The sequence below is a fragment of the Amblyomma americanum genome, chromosome 1 (assembly GCF_052857255.1).
Source record: "Amblyomma americanum isolate KBUSLIRL-KWMA chromosome 1, ASM5285725v1, whole genome shotgun sequence".
Classification (NCBI taxonomy): domain Eukaryota; kingdom Metazoa; phylum Arthropoda; class Arachnida; order Ixodida; family Ixodidae; genus Amblyomma; species Amblyomma americanum.
In genome coordinates, this window is record NC_135497.1 from 222157964 (window position 1) to 222163739 (window position 5776).

A 5776-nucleotide genomic window follows, 5' to 3' on the forward strand; every position below is an offset into this window, starting at 1 on the left:
GGCTTTTAGGAGGAGGCTCGTCTCCATCTTTGAGGTCCTGCTGTGTCTCAATGCCTGCGCCGTCCTCATGTGAACGCTTTCCGGCCATAAGGCTGGTCGCAGTCGGGGGAACGTCCATGGGCTCAGCATCAGGATGGGTGACACTCAGTGTAGATTCCTTTCGCGCTGCAGCCTCATCTTTTGGCGCAACGTCCGCTTGTGCTGCAGGTCCCGCCGGCTGTCCAAGCGTTGCTCCATTACTGGGAAGTGCCACTAACTGTTCGGCTTGAGAAACGGTAGACGTAGACGACTGCGCTACTGGAACACTCGCTTCTTTCGATGCATCGTCTGCATCTGCCTCTTCCATGAGGAGTGAAGACGTGTCCTCACTGTTCACGGGCCCTGCGACGCTGGCGTACGTCCGAGCGCACTGGCGCTCCTCATGGCCGAAGCGACGGCAAGCTGCGCACCGTGGAATCCGACAATCTCGCCGAATATGCCCTGTGCCGCGGCAGCGCAGGCCTGCCTGACACGACCACAAGCGGCAGCTCTCCGGCTACGCTCACCTGGTGGGGCAGGTCGTCCACCTTCACGCCGGCGTTTAATTTAAGGGTCACCAGCCTCGTAGCCCTTGTCAGACACGCCTTGTGCGCGCCATCGCTCTCTTGAGACGTCGGTCACCTTCCCAAACGGCGCGAAAGCAAGCCGCACGTCTTCTTCCGGTAAGCTGTGTAGCAGCCAGTGCAGTTTCATTCGAACATCATGGTTGGCGGGGTCGATCACCAGGCATCGGGCACCCTTCACTTTGAGCTCGCCGACGTTTACAACCTTCTTCACAGCCTCAGCGTCCTTAAAGGTTACCGCCCACACATCGCTCATGCGATAAGCACCTAGGGCGATAACTTCCGGCAGGAGCGACAGCGGAACGAGCGCATCTCGAAAATTTTCCACTCTGTAAGGGCGCACACTGATGTCCCCGTGCAGAAAAACAGTATTCAAAACAAAACGCCCTGTTGGCAGACTAGGAAGTACGACCTGGTAATCGTTGCTCGATGCGAAATCCCTGTTTCCGCGGCCAGACATCGCCGCTGTAGCCGCTCTGACGGAGCCAGTCATTACACGTCCGTCACGCTCGGTGGCCGGAAGTGGAATCCATTACGCCATGAGACCGCACCTTCCGACGCCGGGAATCGAACCCGGGCCTCCTGGGTGAGAGCCAGGTATCCAAGTCACTAGACCACGCCGGAATGAAGAGAAGCGGTGCAAGCGGATGCGCAAGAAACGTCCAAGGCAGTTTGAGTGGGTTCATTCAGTTTTTAGATATTCACCTGTATTTTGATACTGGTGGGAAAATTTGCTGGCTTTACAAACCTCGATCCAAAAAAGCGCTTCTGCCTTACGACTCTTCCCATTCGAAGCTCATAAAGCGAGGCATAGCAACTACATGTTTTATGTCAGCACTTCTAAAGTCATGCCCTCACAGAGTGGGAAAAAGTTTTGACATTCTGGTCGAGAGACTTAAGGAAGCAGGCTTCCCTTCCGATGTTCTTGTGGCAGTTGCAGATGCTCTCAGAAAGAAACTGCTAAAATAAAAACAAGAGCTCCTGTCACGACATATCACATCAGGTGAGCAAAAGAATCGGAAGTTTGAGGTTATGCCATATGTACACAAGCTCTCCCACAACTTGAAGAGAGTGCCAGCGAAATTTGGGGTTGACGTCGTGTTTTCTACGCCCCTCAATCTGGCAATGCTATGTGCTTTAGCAGATCGAGAGAGGGAAAGAGAACCACGCTGTGGCACAAAACATAGAAAACCGTACGTCTCATGCACAACAGATACTGTTTATCAGTTCCCTCTCCGATGTGGGTCTGTGTACGTGGGGCAGACGGGCAGGTGTCTAAACGTGAGGCTGGGTGAACATGTCTCTTCACTTCGCCAACAAACTGGGGAACACGTGCCAGTGTATTGCAAGAAGTCCAATGGTTGTTTTCCTCTGATTAATCGTACTAAGATTGTAGGGCGTGGTAAAACATAATTGGCTAGGGAAATCTTGGAAGCCCAGGAAATTTCGATATGTAGTGAAGCCACGTGCATTAGTACCCCATCTGTGTTTCTGATTGAGAAGGAATCGAAGTTTTTAAAACGCACTTGAGCTTTCTTAGCACCTTATATTATCTATCGCTCTTTCTCTTTTCTCTCTTTTTATCATTTTCCACACGTTTTAAGATTATGAGTTTGTTTTTACCATGTTTTATGTTATGCGCATGCGTGTTGTTGCTCTGGGATGGGGTGTGGTTTACTGTCGCATTTCAGTCGTAAGTGCAGCAACCGTCCTGTCTTCGCCCTTTTTCGTCCCGTCCATATGCTATGTTTTTGTTTATAATATGTCTGACCAATTAGCCCCTCTGTACACTCTGTTAAGTTTGAGTGGGAAAAAGAGAAAAAAAGGAAAAAAAAGAGCAGGTCTCGCCGAGATTTGAACTCGGATAGCTGGATTGAGACTCCACAGCGCTAACCATTACACCATGAGACCGCACTTTCCGACGACTGGAATCGAACCCGGGCCTCCTGGGAGAGAGCCAGATATCCTAGCCACTAGACCCAGCCGGAAAGAGGAGAAGTGGTGCAAGCGGGTGCACAAGAAACGTCCAAGGCAGTTTAAGTGGGAAAAAGAAAAAACAAAGCGCAGGTCTCACCGACATTTGAACTCGGATCGCTGGACTCATAGTCCAGAATGCTAACCATTACACCATGAGCATTTTTTTATTGCCTTGAGAAACACAAGTAACAAATAATAAAAGCACCTCGGCTACACTTGAGTAGGTGCAGAGGAATTAAAATCTTTTCAAAATAACCAAATCATCAAACACAGAAACCCACTCTGGTGGGTCAGGCTGCACCCTGAAAGCTTCGCGTAGATAAACCGCACTCTCAATGAAGTTTTCACGTGCAGAGCGAAAGTTACCATCTGCGTGTCGCACCTGCATTCGCGCTTTCCACGGACCGTGGAGGCCGAGAAGCATAATCAAATCATAGGAAACTTCCTCATTTTCGACTGAGAGGAATCGGATTTTATAAGGGTGTAAAGGAAGATCTTTTTTTAATCGTTCTTCGGAGGACATCCCAAAGAAAGAAAGGGTCCCAGCACTCTAAGAAAACATCCTCGATCGTTTCAGGTTTTTTACACAACAAACAATTTGTCGTCCATGGCACGAAGATCCCTTTATCATTCAGCCATGTTTTAACATGGAGCGTATTGGTATGGAGTTTGAAAAAGAATGTTTTAACTCCTCACCTAACGGGTATCCTATTAACTCGCTTTAAACATCTTGCCCAGGACCTCGACGGTGAAGTGGCCGGTACAAAGGTTCTGGCAGCGTCACATTAACCAGGTCTTTGCTCAATTTTTTTCTTCGAGACATTGCATAGGTACTCTGGGGAGAAACGTATATCCAACATCTTGCACGACAGAACAACCTCGCGCAAGCAGCCAGTCACAGCACCTTTCATGTTTTCGCATGCCACTATTCTTCCAGGCAGCAGCCTGTGCAAGCACACTTGCATAACCGTTCTCAGAAAAGCATCACTTTGATCACGGAGGAATATAAATCGCGAAACAACTTGACGCAAAACAAGTGTGCCAGTCCAAGCCCTCCGCTTTTGACAGTACGAAAGAAATTCGTTCCGCTGGTTTTCTCCAACGTCGATGCCCAAATAAAAACAGCAAAAACGTGGTGTATTTCTTGAATAGCTCTCCGCGATGCACACAATACATTTATAAGGTACCACAGCTTTGAAATCAGAAAAACATTGCCAATAAAGCACGAGAAAACATTTATAGTTGTCTTCCTTGCCACGCATCGGCTTTCTCTTTTGCTCTGGAAGTTTCTTCTATGCAGTTCAGACTGGGATCCCGATAGCAATTTAACGGCACGCCTATGTACCGTGTTGGCAAGGTGGACCGTCGCAGCCTACATAATTATTCTGCTGCAGCGTCCCACTCACGGTGCCAAAACCCAGAGCTCTTTTCCCAATTTATCTTACATCCTGTTTGATCACAGAATCTTTGCACGACACTCGTCACTTCCCAGATACTCTCCCTATTTGAGCAAAACACTGCTATATCATCAGCATACGCCAGCATTTTAATATGTGCTGACTGCAGCTTGTAACCCGTAATGTGGTCGTTGTTTATGATCGATAAGCAAAGTGGTTCTAAATAAATTGCAAAAATCAGGGGTGAAAAGCGGGCAGCCATGCCTAACCGATGAACGTACTGCGATGCTATCAGTGAGATCTCCATTAACTATAATTCTGTTCTTGCAGTTTGTGTAAGCCATTTTAACTCCCTCCTCTATCACTCTACCAAGGTTACAGTGACCGAGCAAAGCAAAAAGAATTTCATGGGAAACCCGGTCAAAGGCCTTCGCCAACTCTAACTGCATCATAGCTATCTGACCATCAACCACGTCAACACATTCTAATATGGTTCTTGCAAGATGCGTATTTGTGGCGATGCTGCGACCTTTGATGCCACATGTCTGATGAGGCCCAACCATTTTGGTGACTACGGTCTGCATTCTTTTTGCTAAAATCTTCATGTACACTTTATAGTCCACCTTGGGGAGATCAATCGGTCGATATGACCCAACCAACATTCGTTTCTCTGTGTCATCAGTCTTGGGGATTAAAACTATGTGGGAGGTAAAAAAGGCCAACGGAACTTTTTTCATTCATAGGCTTCCGTAACCACATGGAGCAAAAACTGGGCCACATGTTGTTTGAACGTTTGAAAGAAAGCAGCATTTAATCCGTCCGGCCCAGGAGCTTTCCCAGATGGTAGGTCCTCAATTGTGTTTTCTATCTCTTGCAAAGAAATAGGCAATTTTAGACGCTCTTTAGTTTCGTCATCTGGTCTTTTAACCAGATTTAAAAAACCCCGCTGAAAGCCGTCTACAGTCTCAAGCTTAATGCTAAGCAGCTGTTTGAAGTGGTCTTCTACAGCGCGTTGAATTTCATTGGCATCTCCCGCGATACGGCGTTCATATCTGAGGCTTCGAATTTCTTTCTGGAAAGCGTATCTTTTTTCGTCTGATAGCGCTCTCTTTGTCGGCGCTTCGACGGCCCACAATTTTTCAGACCTTGACCGTATCACAGCCGCTGTGTACCTGACGGTATCTATTCTTCCGAGCTGACTTTTCGAGTCCTGTATTTCCGTAGCAAAGTTTCCCGGCTCAATACTTTCCATGCACCGTAAACTCTCAAGTTGTGCATTCAGTTCTCTTTGTTTTTCTTTCCCTTTGTAACGAATCACAGCACTTTTTTCTATTTCTTTTATCTTCACCCATTTTTTGAAGCCATCCCATTCAGCTGCAAAACTGGTTGGGTACGCAGAAAGCCGCTTTTTAATCTCGGTTGTAACTTCCGAAAGAAACTCCTCATCGGCAAGAATTTTTTCGTTCAGTTTCCATAGATGCCAGTTGAAGCTGGATTTTTTTTTCATCCCAAAAGTCGCACTCACTAGGCAGTGGTCACTGAAAGACACAGGTTTCACAGTGTACGCAGAGCAGAGGGGCACATGATCGACTGCTACGTATATCCTGTCGAGTCTAGTGTGACTATCCCGCTGAAAGTGCGTGAATTCTGGCTGGTTTCCAGCGGAGAACACGCTGCCAACATCCTCAAGACCGTAATGATGCACTAATGTCTTCAGGAGTTCGGAGCTTTTGTCTCTTCGCGATCTGCATTTCCCTCTGTCGACAGCTGTGCACACACAGTTGTTGTCACCGAGTACAA

The 5776-nt window shown here is 47.6% G+C and overlaps 1 non-coding gene across 1 annotated transcript; it reads right to left on the reverse strand.

Annotated features, from left to right (window-relative positions):
• Positions 1 to 1154: 1154 nt before the first annotated feature.
• On the reverse strand, positions 1155 to 1226 carry TRNAE-CUC (transfer RNA glutamic acid (anticodon CUC)). The gene has a single exon. It is a non-coding gene; the product is annotated as a tRNA-Glu (tRNA).
• Between the last annotated feature and the right edge of the window lie 4550 nt (positions 1227 to 5776).